The sequence below is a fragment of the Glycine max genome, chromosome 6 (assembly GCF_000004515.6).
Source record: "Glycine max cultivar Williams 82 chromosome 6, Glycine_max_v4.0, whole genome shotgun sequence".
Taxonomy (NCBI): domain Eukaryota; kingdom Viridiplantae; phylum Streptophyta; class Magnoliopsida; order Fabales; family Fabaceae; genus Glycine; species Glycine max.
The window spans coordinates 39,815,040-39,833,149 of record NC_038242.2 but is presented as its reverse complement, the minus strand read 5'-3'; the positions used below and the strand labels follow the sequence as shown (position 1 = coordinate 39,833,149).

At 32.8% G+C, this 18,110-nt stretch overlaps 1 long non-coding RNA gene across 23 annotated transcripts; it reads left to right on the top strand.

Moving 5' to 3' along the window:
• The first annotated feature begins 322 nt into the window (after positions 1-322).
• On the top strand, positions 323-17,737 carry LOC102669889 (uncharacterized). 23 transcript variants are annotated; one of them, XR_005891821.1, is made up of 12 exons: positions 323-678; positions 847-934; positions 1,388-3,295; positions 4,263-6,416; positions 7,367-7,581; positions 11,333-11,432; positions 11,895-11,948; positions 13,845-13,965; positions 14,655-14,740; positions 15,378-15,766; positions 16,643-16,955; positions 17,036-17,737. It is a non-coding gene; the product is annotated as an uncharacterized lncRNA (long non-coding RNA). The 23 variants fall into 23 exon arrangements; XR_005891823.1 differs by lacking the exon at positions 14,655-14,740; XR_005891837.1 differs by lacking the exons at positions 13,845-13,965; positions 14,655-14,740; positions 15,378-15,766; positions 16,643-16,955; positions 17,036-17,737 and having other exon boundaries at positions 4,263-4,686; positions 5,354-5,419; positions 5,518-6,416; positions 11,895-13,836.
• The last annotated feature ends 373 nt before the right edge of the window (positions 17,738-18,110 follow it).

Genomic DNA, 18,110 nt, shown 5'->3' with positions numbered 1-18,110 from the left:
AGAAGATTTAGGAAGAGAGAGGAGAGTTCTGATTATTAAGTGAAATTAAATGGAGAATTGAAATCCGCCAATCATGGAGTGACATATGTTTGAAACTGTACATGCAACGCGACACGTGGTGGGGGCAACAGAAAAAAGGTGCAAAAAAATAAAGGGGCAAAATGACCAAAAAACCGAGAAAATGGACAGCTATCACAACCTTAGGTAAGGACATTTTAGGCTTTTTCAGGGATATCTCTTTTATAAATAGTATATAGATAACGGTGCTCCTTGCTAATAAAAACAATTATAAAATTGTTTTTATATAAACTCAGAATTGAAAACCATTCTATTAGGAAAAAAAATCCAAATCGCGCGCTTAAGTTTCCCTTTTCTTTTTTCTCTCCGGCTCTCTTTTGTACTCGATACATTGTCTGTTGGTTTTCCTCCCTACTCAATACACTCATTGCTATCAATCAAAAACCCTCACACATACACACGAAGGAAACGCTGTTGACTCACAATTATAAAGAAGGAAACGCTGTTGACTCACAATTATAAAGAAGGAAACGCTGTGCTCTCAGTGCTCGTTGGCTCACCTCGGCGTGTCCTAAACGGCATGTCCTAAACCCCACTGTAATTAGTTCTTAAAATCTAAAAGTCATTCGAAACCCCTGAATTTTTTATGGGTCCTAAATGGTAATATTTTTTTAACTCTCTCCGTAAATATAATGAACACAATACACTTCATTGATAATTTATTTAGTTATTCACTCGCTATTGATGTATGGGCACATTAAGGTTGCATGATTTATGTTCTCATAAATCATTTGAAGTTCCTTAACTACAACATTTTGTCTAATGCAGTGCCTCTTAGATTATAGAGAAGGAATCGCCGCTCCCTACACTCATTGCCCTTGCCCTCACGTTCTCAATTCGTCTCTTATCCCAAACGGTATTTCTCCATACTTTTGTTTTCCATTCGTAATTTCGTTTTCATCTTTTGTTTGTAATTTCATTCTTATAACTATCTCTGTAAATGTCGGGCATTAGGTTGTATGAATTCTCTTATCATGGGTCTTCTCTAGTTCCTTTACCTTTAGTTTATTTTTAGCTTATACCTTAATTTGATTTTAATTTCTTAATTTTTAAAATTGGGATTGAGGATTGGCGTAGGTTTATGGCCATCTGGATCTAGAAGGGTGGTGATGGTCATTAGTTTGTGGTGTAAAAGGGAATAAACTCAAATTAATATAATTATAGATAAAGTCAATTATCTACTGTCAATTATCTACTTTGATTACCATAAATTTAAGAATGGCATAAGTATCCAAACTTAGAATCACCGAGCTTTCAAGTTTCTAATGCAAAATCTCCTGTTGTTTTTGAACCATCTGCCTGGTCATAGAAGGAAGGACATGTTTGGATTTCAACCTTGCAAGGCTGAAGAAGTTCTGGCGAGGAAACAAGTTGGCAGCAGCGATCATAGCAGCTTATGTTGCTATAAGTAATAGAGTCCTTGGGACTATAATAGGGTCCATTTTGTTCAAAACAATCATAACAAGGATCACGTTGAATCCAACTGAGGTCACTGCCAGTGTCAAGTATCAACCAAACATGTTTAGGAGGTGTTCCAACAAACATGTCTATGAAATACTCTCCTCTGCCAAGAGAGGCTCCAAACTCCAAGGTTGCGATGATGTTACCTGAAAACTCATCTTTAGAAGATTCCAATGATGCTACAAAAGCATTAGCTATGTTGTTCTGCTGCTGGATGGTGATACTCTCCTTCACTTCTTGCTTCCTTGACATGCTGTTTGTGTTCATTTTCTCTATGACTTTTCTATGAAGAGTTTGAATTCTGACCAAATCCCTGATTGCTGAGTCTAGTACATTAGTTTTAGGCTCATTCCCATGATTCATTGCCCTGTGCCTTAGGTGTAACTTTGCTGATATAACACCATCTTCATCTTCTTCCTTATTTAATCCGGTTGATTTTGAACTCTTGGCTTTCCTGTAAAATTCTTTGTTGGTGAGGGTTGGATCATTATTGTGATCATTTTGAGCACCCACTTCACCGTATGCTTTGAAAGTGGCAGAAAAAATTGAAAGGAGGACCAAAACAAGGGAAACTTTCATGACCATAGTGTTGTTTTCCCCTTGTTTGATGGGATGCACAATATAAAGTTAGGAAAATTTCCTAAAGTTTATAACTGGAGAATGGAAAACAAGATTGAGGTACTAATCCTAAGACCTGTAAAATGGAAATAGGCAAAGTATTTTGTTTCAATTCCTTGGAGACTAGAAATAAAATCAAGAAACAGAACAAACGAGGATAATAATTCACTAGAAGTTGCTAAAGCATAACTTACTCCAAGGTATAAGAAGGTGAAACTTTGATATGTAAAATAGAACATGAAACACGAAGGTGAAGGAAATAAGGGAATCAAAGAAGTTTTAGTCTTTTAGATGGAGATAACTTTGATTAGGTGAGCTAAAAGCTAGAGAAAGTGAGACATATGACAAGGTATTTCAAATCATGCTTTATGAGTCACATTAGATAGGTGGTTTCATTATTATTAATTTTTTTATATCCAAATTGAAGTATTTTGAGTGAAATTTGTGGGGAAGGATTTTCGTTGAGAAAGTCTCAAATCAAAAAAGTCCAAACTCAATTGTCACGTGTAAGATTTTGTAATCTGCATGTATAATTTATTATATAGTCCTAGGCAGACTAAAAACCAATCTAGGACAAGTGAATAAATACACATTTCTTTTTGCTTTTTTCATTAAAAATATAATATTTGACAAATTAATGAACCGAGCAAAGTTTTTTACATTGTTGTAAAGTTCTAGTTAAAAAAGGCCACATCATTTTCTCTGATAAAGTAAGAATGTAGATAAAGATTGCAAATTCAAGTTATGACAACCATTCATTAATTTTATCTTATTTTATGATATTTAAAGCGTGTCTTGTTAATTTTATGAACTTCTTATTATTATTAATGTTTAGGTGAAGTGGTAAGTTTTCTTTTTCATCCAAAAAATTTTGTTGTCCATTTCCCACCTCAAAAAAAGTCACCACAGGCTACTCAACCATGAGTCATAGATAGACACCTCGTGGTAGTGATCAGTTATAGTGTTATTTCCCACGGCTAGATGGATCAGTTATAGTGTTAACTGCCACCTCTTATATTTATAGCAAAGCTCTAATGCTAATTATGTTTTAACATTTAGCTTCGGCTCTTCCACCATTCAACTCATTTACTCTTTAGAAGGTTGAGGAACTATTCTTCACCTGTTTTATTCTCGCAAGGTACTTTCTTCTCCTTAAATCCCCTCTTTATATGATAGTTATTTTAATTTTTAAGCAAGTGAAACTTTTTAGAGTTTGAAGAGTATGACTTGTGTGATTTTTATTTGTGTTTCTTCTTAAATCACTCACATGTTGCTTCATTTTGGGAACTTGAACTTAAGCATGTATGGAGATTGAATTTTAAGCATTTGTTAGTGCGTTTCATTACATATTTATTAATGATTGGATACTTTTTTTTCCTTTTTTAGTTGTTACTCTTCTAATAAATTCAATGGATAAGGAATGGATGAATTTGCCAAGATATAGTCAGGGATACATTAATGGTGTTGAGTATTTTCTAAATTTTGTTGGGAGATGTTTCTCACCATAAATTTAAGAATGGTGTAAGTATCCAAACGTAGAATCACCGAGCTTTCAAGTTTTATGCTTGGAAGTATAAATAAGTGGAATATTAAGCTTATATAAGAGCTTTTTTAGTAGTGGGACAATAACTATGTGTAAGGCAAAAATTCTGTTTATAACCAAAACTCATCTTCATAGTAAACACGGTTTGGGATAGAGTATCAATCAAAATTAGCTACTAGTTTAGTAGATATGAGTGGGCTAAAAACATACGATGAAGTTGGAACTAATAAAGTTTTATAGTTTCCTTTTCCTTCAGTTTGGGACAGAGTATCAATTAAACTATTTGACTGCTTGAGTATGAATATTATTATATCTCTAAAACTCAGAATGTTACACTATTGTAATACCAGAAATATAATCCTTTCAATGGAACAAAATCTAAAAATATAAAGTATGACACAATAAACTAATTATACTTTTAACTGAGTCTTAAATCAAGATTCAAATGTGGAAATGCCACCTTATTTACTAACTGTTATTTCTCAGCTAGATGGATCAAATAAGCATTTGTTAGCATATAAATATCTAAATTTTAATTAATATTTATTTTTAAATATACTAGGGGAAACTTCAAGAGTTGATTGAAAATTCTGGCCAATCTTCTTCTGAAACTTTCCAGACTATGTTTGTCAAAGACAAATCAGGGAGAGTACGTTGCCACGGGAGAACTACGACACCTACTCTCTTGAAAAGAAATAAAGAAATTTCAGAAATTGAAAAAAGACATGCTGAAGAGGTGAAAGAATTAAATGATAAAATCCAAGAGATAGAAGAAAAATGCAATAGAGAAATGGCAGCAGCAGAGGAAAAATGCTGTCAAGAAATGGCAGCAATGGAGCAAAAAATTCAATTTCTTGTAAAGATTGTGTTGAATCAAAGCATCAGAATTTAATGTTGCAGCCTTGGCAGCTTTGTTATCAACTCCACCTGATACTAACAGTGTTTTATGTTCTTCAACATCAACACATGCTCCAATTAATAATAAGGTAAGATTCAAGCTTAATCTTTTTAGCCTAGATTGACGTAATAAATTTGGTTTTGCAGTTATTTCCTTTTAAAAACAAGTGTGATGTCTTGTTTATAGTTTCATTTCCCTCATATATAATGCTAATAATATGTGATGCCTTGATTTATATCCTTGCTAACAAATTAAAGAGTATAAGATAGTTGTTAATAATCTTCTTTACTTTAAATTCTATTCTATTCTTCTCTTTTCTTTTCTTTTTTTGTTATTGTTGCTTGATTTTGAGCTAGGACTTGAAATTTAGATTTTATATTTGATTGCTTGTGATAATTCTATTATTTTGATAAATTCAGATTTTGGAGTAGTATTTTTTATGATAAATAAACAATGTTGTCTTTTTATTACATCACTACTTTGTCAAGTTTTTGGTGTTAAGTCGCTGGAATTTGGTTGATGATTTTGATTATTTTTTATGTTTTTTAGCTATTAAGTTTCTGGTGTGAAGTTTCTATATTTTGATGATTTTTAATATTGGTTGTAGTAATAATTATGAGGATTCTTGGCTGCAAATATTGTTTTAGTTGGATTCTTCATTTTCTATTATAAAAGTTTGGCACTACTAAAATAAGTAGTTTCGACGACTGACGCTAACGACGATCCTCTCAAACCCGTCGTTATTTTTTAAACAGTGGTATTTTGATAAATAGAAGGAACATTTCAAAGACGGTCGTTTTCAAAAACCGTCTTTGAATGAGGTGAGTTTTTATTTTTATTGTGATTGCTCAGCTTGCGCCCTAGCCTTTGTGGACTCCCCTCACTCCATCTTTGAACTTCTCTCTCAACCGCGTTGTAGAGGTCTGCAATGCCAACACCCTCGACAGTGACGCCATCAAGGATCTCCATCGCCTCACCAAGATTGCCGTCACGGCCCCTCAAACAAACCCTTGTTGGTGACGGCCAGGTCCACCGCGCCAAGAGGGTGCTCTCCCCCCTCGTCACTGCCATGTTGCTTGACGACAACAACGCTGCCACCAAGGGAACCGTACGCACCCGCTCCTTCAGCCACCACGTCGAAAACACCAACACCACCATCAGATCTACATGATGAGCACCAGATCTAAAGAAGTCGGAGGTGTCGCTCTCCCTCAAGTGCTAAAGCCATTTGCTCTTCTTGCTTAGGGGGATGATATAGAAAATAAGTAAAGTTATTTAACACAATTGTTGTTCCACTTAGTTAGATTGTAGGACCAAATTGATGTAGATTAGGTTTTGGGGATTGTATAGCCCCATTTATGATTCAACTACTCATGAATCTTTTTTATTTTTGGATTTTCTGCTGTTTTGCAGTATTTTGCTCTATGTTTTTATATACTATTTTTGCTTTCTGAATGCAGGGTCCCGCTCTAGTGCTACCACCTATTCCAAAAGATCCATTGAATGACCTAATGGAATGGTTTCTCGTAAAATCTTTATTCATTATTATTTTTTAATTCCTTAAAGCTTTGTAATAAAAATCTTATTGGGCTGCACTATGTTGAGCATAGCTTACTGCATCTAGTGTTTACTTTAGAGTTAGATTCAGTGGTTTTATGGAATTACTTCATTCATACTTCTTCATATTTTGATATTGACACGTAGATTTTTTTTCTTCATAATGTGAATTTTTTTTAGGTTCAGAAGACAAAAGTCATAGCACCCCAATTTGATGCATGTGCTAGTTGGTGGACTCAAGGACCCGATGCTATAATGCAGGTCATCCTCATTTTAACTTATTAATTTTGTTATTCAAACTAGTAATAATTTTTAATTTCATCATTGTAGTTGGTATCTTTGGATCTTTGTGGTCATCTTCATGTTGCTTAATGACATTTATTAATATTTAAATTTTTAGTTTGATTTTTTTATAATTTGATATTAATTTGTGTTTCTTATTTTGTTAGTTAGCTGAAATTCATGTAACATGACTTTATGAATATAATCATTAGAAAGAAAACCCAAAAAAATACTACCTGTGGCCTAACTGATAAACCATACATCCATAATTACTACTTGTGGCAGCTATTAGGATTGCTAGAGGTTTGATTTAATGTACTCTCTAGAATTTAGCTAATATGGAACTTGTTGAAGATTAATCTAGAAAAGTGTAGATGTATAATTGGTGGTCCATTATCTAGAGAGTTCTACACCTATGGAGATGTTGTAGTGTGTAGAAACTTCTTGATGGATGTAGAAAAATATCTTATTATCTAAAATCATAGAAGCACCTAGAACATTATAGAGATGGATGATAGATGAGTCTAGAAAACTCTAGGACTAAGTAGTATAGAAGTGTGTAGAAATTACCTATCTAACCTATATAAAGGCATAAGTTGTAGCAAGCCATGTAATGTAAGAAAAGAAGCTAATAAGCACAATTCAAGTTAAGGTGTCAATTTTCTGAAAACTCATCCTCTTCCTACTCCCATCATTTTTATCATACATTTCTATCATATCCTTCCATAGAAAAAAGGCATAACCACGTCCCATATCCTAACAGTGGCATTAGAGCAGTGTTGATCCTATGGTCTTTGCTACATCACCTAGCCCACCAACCTTCAACTTTAACCAAACGTTAGTTCCCATATTTAATGGGGAAGCATATGATTATTGGAGCATCCAAATGCAAATTCTATTCATCTCACAAGACTTATGGGATGTTTTAGAGAATGGCTATCCAGTCCCAAAAAGCAAAGAAGAATTGGCTACGTGGACAGCAGCAAAGCAAAAGGAGTACAAGCAAAACAAGCAACATGATGCTAAGGCTCTGCTATTCATCCAACAAGGAGTTAGTAGAGAGATCTTTCCCAGAATCATGCAAGCAAAAAATGCAAAGGAGGCATGAGAGACTCTGAAAAATGAATTTAAAGGCACAAACAAGGTAATTTCTATTAAACTTCAATCTTTGTGGAAGGATTTTGATACATTAATAATGCGGGAAGATGAATCTATACAATCTTTCTTCTCTCGTGTCTCTAATATCTTCAATCAAATTAGAAGTTACGGGGACACGATTGAAGATAAAAAAATAATACTAAAAATATTAAGAAGTATTCCTATAAAATATGATCATATTGTGGCTGCCATAGAAGAATCAAAAGATTTATCTAAACTCACTCTAGTAGAATTAATGGACTCTTTAGAAGCTCATGAATCTAGAATGAAAAGATTTAAGCAGCCACTAGAGCAAACATTCCAATCTAAAATTAATTTCTCTAAAAATGACGGAGATAAGAAAAATAACCACGGTAAATTTCCTCAAAAAAGAGGAGGAGCATTTACTAATCGTGGTAAAAGGAGCGGAAAGCAATGGAGTAATAATGCTTCAAGCTTCTATTGCAAATTATGCAAGAAAAATAATCATGATACAAATGATTGTCGGTACAAATGCAAAAAGTGCAAAAGGCGCCTACGCTACGAAAAAGATTGTTTTTACCGACAAAAAGAAGAAAATTTTCTAGAAAATAAAGAATTCATTGATCATACTTTGTACTCCGCTTTATCTTCTCAAGAATCAAGGGATGTATGGTATGTTGATAGTGGTTGTTCAAACCACATGACAAAAAACAAAAGTTGCTTTGTGTAACTAGATTTCTCATTGTATCCCATTGCCCAGAGGCTCTTCGCTATGCGAAGGTATGGGGGAGAGATATTGTACGCAGCCTTACCCTTGCATATGCAAAGAGGCTGTTTCCGGATTCGAACCCATGACCAACAATAAAATTCAAAGTTATACTTGGTGATGAAAATGTTCAAACAGTTGAAGGAAAAGACACTATTGCTGTTAAAACTCAAAATGGTAGCAAAAAATATATCTATGATGTTTTTTATGTGTCAGGTCTTACTCAAAATCTTCTAAGTGTTGGTCAACTTATTCATAAAAATTATAAAATCATCTTTGATGATGATAAATGTAATATCATTGATAAAAGAAAGGGCCAAATTATTTCTATCAAAATGGCTCCTAATAAAGTATCCTCTATTTATGCCATTTGGGAAAAACAATGCATTGAAATATGAGAATATGGATGAGTCCATACTGTGGCACTTGAGGTATGGTCATCTAAACTTTAATGACCTCAAATGGTTAAAACAAAAAAATATGGTGCTTGGGCTTCCTTTTATTTCATCTAACCTTAAAGTTTGTGAAGGTTGCATTTATGGCAAGATGCACAGGTTACCATTTCCAAAAGCATCTTGGAGAGCTAAAGCTCCACGTCAATTGGTGCATGTTGATATCTGGGGACCATTAAGTACCCCCAGTTTTGGTGGAAGAAGATATTTTCTCCTCTTCGTTGATGACTACACTCGAATGATGTGGGTGTACTTTATCCAACAAAAATCCGATGCATTCTCTTGCTTCAAGGAGTTCAAGGCCCTAGTGAAAAAGCAAAGTGGACATTCTCTCAAAATCTTGAGAACAGATCGCGGGGGAGAATTCAATGGGCACATATTCATCAATTTTTGCAATGATCATGGCATCAAAAAAGAGCTGATTGTTCGTCACACTCCACAACAAAAAGGTGTCGGCTAAAAGGAAAAACATAACCATTGTGGAAATGGCTCAATCGATGCTACAACACAAGAACCTGCCAAAGAATCTATGGGCGGAAGCTGTTAGCACAACAATATACATCCTCAACCGTTCTCCTACTAAAGCAGTCTTAAATATGACGCCATATGAAGCATGGTTCAACAGAAAACCAACAGTTCATCATTTTAAAGTTTTTGGATGTGTTGCTTATTCGCACATTCAAAAGGAGAACCGAGAAAAGCTCAATGAAAAAGAAGAAAAGTGCATCTTTGTCAGCTATAGTGATCAATCTAAAGGTTACCGATTATTCAAATCAGATTCAAAGCAGCTGATCATTTTAAGAGATGTCATCTTTGACGAAGAAGCAAGCTGGCAATTGAGTACTGAAGCCAATGAGACGCAAGAAGTAACCAATCCAAGCCCGTGCACACTGCCACCATCACCAACACAGCATGACCAACAGCACCAGCAAGAAGAAGTAGAAGAAGTCCCCCAACAACAACTTTGAAGATCAAGAAGGCCACACAAACCGAATCCAAAGTACGTAAATGTTGGATTTTTTGTCTGTTAACCTCAAAAGTTTGAGGAAGCATCGAAAGAAGTTTGGAGAAAAGCCATGGATGAGGAAATCAAAATGATAGAGAAAAATCATACATGGGAGCTCATGCAAAAACCAGAAGACAAGGAGATCATTAGCCTAAAATGGGTTTAAAAATTAAATATAATGAGGATGAAACAATCCAGAAACACAAAGCACAACTTATCGCTAAAGGTTATTCACAACTGCCAGGAGTTGATTTCAATGAGACATTTGCAAGCCATAAATAATAAAAATATCAATTCTTATCATTTAAGCCAAAAATAATTGTTAAATAAATATTTTTAAAGATATTTCAATATATTTTTATTATAAAAAATAGCTCACATCAGATAGCGACTGGGCAGGAAGCACAGATGATAGAAAAAGCACAAGTGGATATGTGTTTCTTCTAGGCAACAAAGCAATATCATGGGCATTAAATAAGCAAACGGCAGTTGCTCTATCATCAGTAGAAGCAGAATACATGGTTGCAACAAGCGTTGCGTGTGAAGCGACATAGTTCAAAAAAATTCTGCAAGATGTACAACAAGACTTCAAGACTCCAACAGTTATTCATTGTGATAATATGTCAGCTATTGCAATGACTAAGAATCCAGTATTCCACAGCCGTACAAAGCACATTGAGATTAGATACCACTTCATCAGAGAACTCGTGGAACGTGGAGAAATCAAAATGGAGTTCTGCAAGACTGAAGAACAATTAGCAGACATCTTCACCAAGCCAATTGCAACAGAGAAGTTCATCAAATTCAGAGACATGTTTGGAGTTCAAGACTTTTCTAGATTAAGGGGGAGTGTTGAAGATTAATCTAGAAAAATATAGATGTATAATTGGTGGTCCATTATCTAGAGAGTTCTACACCTATGGAGATGTTGCAGTGTGTAGAAACTTCTTGATGGACGTAGAAAAATATAGATGTATAATTGGTGGTCCATTATCTAGAGAGTTCTACACCTATGGAGATGTTGTAGTGTGTAGAAACTTCTTGATGGATGTAGAAAAATATCTTATTATCTAAAGTCATAGAAGCACCTAGAACATTATAGAGATAGATGGTAGATGATAGATGAGTCTAGAAAACTCTAGGACTAAGTAAAATAGAAGTGTGTAGAAATCACCTATGTAACCTATATAAAGGCATAAGTTATAGCAAGTCATGTAATGTAAGAAAAGAAACTAATAAGCACAATTCAAGTTAAGGTGTCAATTTTCTAAAAACTCATCCTCTTCCTACTTCCATCATTTCTATCATACATTTCTACCATATCCTTCCATAGAAAAAAGGCATAACCACGTTCCATATCCTAACAGAACTATACCTTGTTCTTCCACTTTTTCATTTTATTGTTTTGATGGCTTTTCCCTTCAAAACCTCTTGAAATTTCTTTTGTCCCCTAAAATTTCTTTTCTCTTCTCAAAATCACTTTCATTTTACCAAGTGGCTGCCCCTAAAATTTCTTTTGTCTAATATGGATTTGACATTTCATTGTATGAAGGTGTTTGTCATGAAAAGACTTCAACACCCAAATATTCTTCTCTACATGGGGTCGTGACATCACCTCAACGTCTATGCATTGTGACAGAGTTTCTCCTACGGTTTGTTCTGCATTTTTCTTTTGACCCCTTTGTCTCAAGAGCATTATGATTCTAGTTTATCATTCTATGTATCGCAAAGTACTTACTACTTAGCTAGATTGATCACTGTTGTGTTCATTTGTATGAATGAAGTCATGCCTTTTGTGTCGCTATTTGAATTCTTTATATGTCTACTGATAATGTTTGTTCATGCAATTCTTCCATGTACTATAAAAAATGTTATGCACTCATTTGAAATTTAAATGTTTGTTGATTCTTTTGATTTGATTTCTGACATATTTTTCATATCTCTGGTGTAATTAGCTATGTTTGTCAAACAGTTGATAGACATAGAAAACTTAGACCTTTCTTCTTTGCTTTTCAATTGCTAGGCTGATGAATTAGTCTATATGCTTTAAGAAGAAGTTAAACGGAAAGGGTTTTCTTATGTGTTTAAATATAACTTTTGTTTCTTAATTTCAGGTTTTGAGCACTCCATATATGAAAAACAACAGAGCTCCTATTCAACACCAGCAGGTACTCCATAATATTCGTGTCTGAAGACTCTTGTTACACACATGTACTAGGCATCTTGATTAATTCATTGCAGCGGTCAAAGTCACCGTAGTGAAAATCTCATGTGAGCAGTACAATAAGTCATATGAGAAGCAAGATAGAACTGAATTTTATATATATATATATATATATATATATATATATATATATATACAGCTATTCTGTTTCTTTACATATATGTTAAGGCATTGGATTGAAAACTCAGACTGGCACATAGTTAGATTCTTCTTATGGTGGTCTCAGGTACTCATGTCTTATACACTTACATATTTAACTATTTCTTCTCGTGGTTGTAAATTAAATGACTTTGTTGGGAAAGGGCTTCTTTTGATGTAATTATTGGTTATTCTGAAAGCAATGCAAATTTGAATACGAGCCTAAACATTTGTTTTAGTTAATTTGAATACACAATTTGTATCTTGTAGAAATTTATAGTGAAACACTAATTAGAAGGGTTTTTTTTTTTTTTACTTTTTTAATTTCACAAGATATTTTACTACAGCATGCAGTAGCCTTGTAAATATATTACTTGCGTGAATACTATTAATTAGTAACTGGTAGTCTTTAAAAACATATTTGTTTCCTGAACTTATATCAATAAGCTAGCCTTGTAAATATATTTGGCATCTTTCTAACTACTGTATCTATCTTAAGATAAAACCTCTAGTTAGGCCAACAAAGGATATAATGAGCATTCAACGTGTTAATTATGGTTGGCATGCATTTTTTTTCCCAATGGTAGTTTCTTCTCCTTTTCATGATTACATTGCATATTGTTGTTAATTTTATAGATCTAAGATATTCAAATCTATGCAGCTCGAAATAACTATAGTGTAGTAGTTGCACTCTGGACTCCCACACTTTTGGTGTGTATGCTATATATCCTAGTAACGTAGTAGTTGTCTCTTTGATCATCTGCTCAGTTACATTAGTTGAATATAAAAAAATGATAATGCTAATTAAAAATATATTTAAGATTTCTATTTCTCACTTTTTTTATTATATATACATGTTTAAAATATACGGCAGAGTGACGGTGATAGGAACATGATATTTACAATGCCATGATATGTTCACAATATCATTTTACAAGCCGTTCTTTTCATTGAATTTTTTTTAATTTTCTATTATTGTATAGTTGAACTAATAAATACATAAATAAATAACAAAACATAAACCTAACAGCAGGATGTAGAGAGTGGGAAATATCTTACTTTTAAACTCACATTTTAACAGCAGGATGTAGAGAGTCATTTTAACAGCAGGATGTAGAGAGTGGGAAATATCTTACTTTTAAACTCACATTTTTAGCAGTTGAAATATATGTGCGTATAGAATCTGATATCTCAAAAAACGGCTTGTAAAATGATATTGTGAACATATCATGGCATTGTAAATTTAACCATTTTCAAATTTAATTTGCTTATCACTTTTAAACTTTTCCCTTCTCTAAAGCCATTTTTATTGGACCTAAATTTGGGGTCAATGGTCAGAACCTGGGCTTATTAGTAAAACTACAATGTATCACTATTTTTTTATCCGATGTCTATTTTTTTGCACTGTTTAATTTATTTACTGATCATTACGTTATATAGTCTCAATTAATTTAGATAACCTAATTTATCTGTACCTGTTTTTATTTCATTTTGTTTCCCATACAAAAGTAATTATTTATGAACTCATGCAAAATTTATTAAAGAAAACACTTGAACAAAAAATAAGAATTTTCCCTATAAAAAAGATTTAAAAAAACATAAAGAATGTTAATGCGTGTTATTAATGAAATAAAATCAATGAATGCTTTTTTGGTTCCATGTGGTGTGTGGCTAATGGTTAGTTCCTGTCTATGTTGTGCAGAGGTGCCACTTTGAGATTGGTGCGTGGTGACAAGAAGGGCAAGGGAACATCACATTTCTAGTTTGAGAACTAGGATTTATAGCTTTTATGTTCCATCTAAGGAAGAGATTTCAAAAGCCAGGTTAGATGTCTTCTCCGTGTTTGATATAAACCTTAGGCCCCTACTAACACTTTTAGAGAATATAATCTTGTTAATAAATTTATAGCAGCTTATGGGTATATAAGACTTGTGGTTTCCATCTTAATTATGCTAGTTTCTGGAAATATATTATACAAGAGGTATTCTTATTACTATTTTTTTTAATAAATTTTTGTTACATTGCTGAGAATGAGCTCATTATTCACTAAAATGTTTTTATATAAAAAAATAAAAATGACCGATTGCTTCACATGTTTATTTTCTTATACCAATCTATTACTATATTTTTATTGCTAGAGAGCTTTATGCATTAAAAATTAAGATGATAGGAAATTTTATGACAAAAGGGAAGGAATGTAGGCTCAAAATGATTGACAAAATATGATATTGCTTTCTTTTTCTCTTTCCTATTTCTCACACTATTGCAAGAATGTCTCCTTTGAAGAGTCCTCTTATTTTCCAGTTATTTGAATTAATAATAGAAATATATATTTCCCTCTTGTGTGATACTTATAATTGACCTTAGTTTATTTGTACATAACGATTGTTGTGTCTTTCATTCATATTTTGTCTGGCTACTAACTTTTATATGATTTTTCATGAAAATTTAAATAATCACTATATTATCTATAAAGGATATAAAAAAATTGACACCAAGGTTTTAATTTTAGGTTGATTCATATGCTTATTTTCCTCCAAATTTTAAACATTCAATTGAATGTGATACACATGCTACTATTGTGGTATTTGAACGAAGGTTTGTACTCTGTACTTTGTATTTCATTATAATTTGAACGAAGGTTGATTCATAGCCTTGGATTTCTTTTTTATTGATCTTTTTCTCTTTTTTTTTCTTTAATAAAATTTGACCATGTTGCCATAAAAACTAAAACAAGTTGAATTGTCAAAAAATTTCAATAGTTTCCATGTAGCAATAATGTTTATTTGTTTACTATTATTACTTTGTAAATTTGGACTGATGTGTTATTTTGTAATTGCTTTATTCTTTATTTTTTAATTTTTATTTAAAAAACACATTATAAGGTTGTTCTTTGAATGATCGTCTTAGAATCCTCAACATATTTTAATTTTTTTTTTTAAAAGTACATTCTAAGACGATTTTCAACTAAGAACCGTCTTAGAAAGGTATTCTTCTAAGATGGCTTTTTGATGGATTTTTGTTAAGAATCGTCTTAAAAGAGTATCTTTTTTTAAGATGGTTTTTCAGGGAACCGTCGTAGAAAGTAAAGACTTTCTACGACGTTGCTTACGACGACAGTTAATAAACGAAGTAGAATGTCCAAAATAACCGTCGTAAAAAGCATTTTTCTAGTAGTGTAGCTTTAATTAGTCAAATTTCTTATTAATTATGATTTATTTAATTTATTTTATAGATGGTATGGATGAAAAAGATCAAGACTTGGAAGTAGAAGATGAAGACCTAAATCAAGATGGTTAATGAGTGACATGCAGAATTTTAGTTTTTTACTATTATAATATTATTTTAAAAGCTAGATAGTGATGAATGATGATTGATATTAGGCAATTGCTTTGGGCATCAGCTCAACTACTGGTACACACAACATCTTTGGTGAAATGGCAAAAATGTCTTTCATCCTTATTTTAAAAGCTTTCAAAAAATTCCCTCCTCCCCCCACCGCTACAGTATCTAGCACACAGTACCTTTGGTTCTCTTCTTCGCGCTTGTTCATCCCCGTTCGTGTTTTTGTCGTGCCACCGCCGCTTGTGTTGTCGTGTCACCGTCACCGTAGTTGCAATTGTGGTAAGTTGGTTTTTATTTCATTTACTTGGCTTTGTGTTCATGGCGAGGGGATTGGAGGGGATGGTGGATCTGTATAAAGCCTACGGATTGACAAACTGTATGTTTTATACGGATCAGTGATTCATATAAAGCATACGGATTGTCAATCCGTAGACTTTATATGAATCACTCATCCGTATGAAGTTTAAGGATTCCCAATCCCTATGCTTCCCAATCCCTATGCTTCATACGGATCCCTAATCCATATTTTGTTTTTTCAATTTGAGTTAAAAAAATTATTTTATAATTATTTAAAATTAAATAATATTTTCATTTAAAATTTTCTTTTGTAATAAGTAAATGGTGTTGTTTTTTGTGTAATTTTAATTAATGAAAAATATTTTTATAGTTGATTTTTTTAAGAAATAAAGTAATTTTTTATTTTAAAACAAAATGTGTGTGTGTGTATATATATATATTATTGTGATTTAATTATTTTTAAAAATTATTAGTAAAATAGAATTTGTTAAATTTGTTATTTTAATTACATAAATATTAATATTTTGCATTAAGAAGTTTAGTAATCTTGTTATATTTGATAGTTTAAAGAGTGTTTTATAAATTTGTTATATATGATAAATTTCAAATGTTTATTAGTATATATTTGACAATTTAGAAATGATATGGAACTATAAAAAAATTATCAATAGTCAATTTTCATTACTTTAAGTTTTCATTAAAATTTAATTGAAAAACAAAATTGTAGATTTATTTTGGTCATTACTTTAAGTTTTGAAGAAAAAAAAATTTATTATGATAGTAATTTCGGATTGATTGAAGTATTGTTCTTTCATTTACAAATTTTTATGACTCGTTTAATGTGAAAATTATGGTTAGAACACGAGGTTTGGGTCGAGCTTTAGGAAGGGTTATAGGAAGAGCCCTAGGGAGAGAAGTCAGTCATGATACAGATGATGCTCCCCAGCGGCGAAGGCCCATAGCATCTGCACGTAGGCAACGAAAAGTTGCACCTGTTGCTGAGGATGTTGACGATACGGATCATGCGGATGAGGAGGTCCATGAACAACCTGAACAAGCAGTTGGTGTTGATGTGTCAACTGATGCTGAGGGTTTTCCAGGCGGACCCCACGACACATCAGTGTTGCAAGACTATGTTTATCATGTGGCCGTGAAAGTTTGGAGTGGAGAGGTATTTGTAATTTTAAATAAATGTCATTTCCGTAAGTAATTGTTAATTTTTGTTGAAATGATTTATATTAACATTTTCAGGAACGTCCTGAGCTGAAGTTATGCTCCCATGGAAGAAAGGTCGAGAAGTTTGGCAAGCCTACCCCTAAGATCGAAGGCTTAGTGGCTGTCACAAAATTAAGTCCTTTAATCACATGTTCGCTAGACACTGGTGATTGGGGACTTATGTCTGCTTTCATGGAGATGTCATGATCTGCATATTAAAGGAGTCATAAAAATTTGTAATCGGTATACTTCTTACAGATTACCAATCCGTAATTTCATTTAATTTTATGGATTACCAATCCGTAAAACTAAATGAACTTATGGATTTCCTATTTACAAAACAAAATAATAAAAGCTTACCTCCGCTGTCGACCAAACCATCCACCGCCACGACCACCACTTGTCGACCAACCACCAAAGACGACACAACAGCGAACGTCAAACTCATACCAATAACCTCTCAGGCAACGAACACAACAAATGACGGTGAACGAAAACGAAAACAAGGGACTCTAAAGCTCGGACGCAAAATGAAGAAGGATACTGATACTTATAAGCCAGGGGTATAATGGGTATTTAAAAAAAATTGTTGGGTGTACCAGCAAATTTGCTGGTGCCCCAAGCAAAACCCTTGCTATTATTTTCTAGAAAATACCTTATTGACCCAATTAGTCATCTTTATTTATGTCTTTTACGTAGTTCATGACTACAAATTTTGTTATAGTGAACAGGTTAATGTTGTGATGACATACTATCTTTTTTTCTTTAATTTACTTTGTGTATCCAAAAGTATAACTTTATAATTAGTTCATTGCCATCGATAAAAATAATTTTTTATAAACAAAGTAAAAGATAATTTTTATAATTTAATTAAATTATTTTTCTCTTAAAATTGTTCCCAAACTATCTTACAAAATCATTTTATACATCTAGAATTAAAATTGTTGCCTTAAAAAGAAAATATATCGTATATTCCCAAACAAAAGAAAAATATTTTCTACATCTATAATTGATAATAACAAACAATTATATGTTTTTTGTTTGACATATAAAACTGTTGTTGTAGAACATTAAAAAAAAACCATTTCTTACGGTTCCCTTTGCTTGCAAT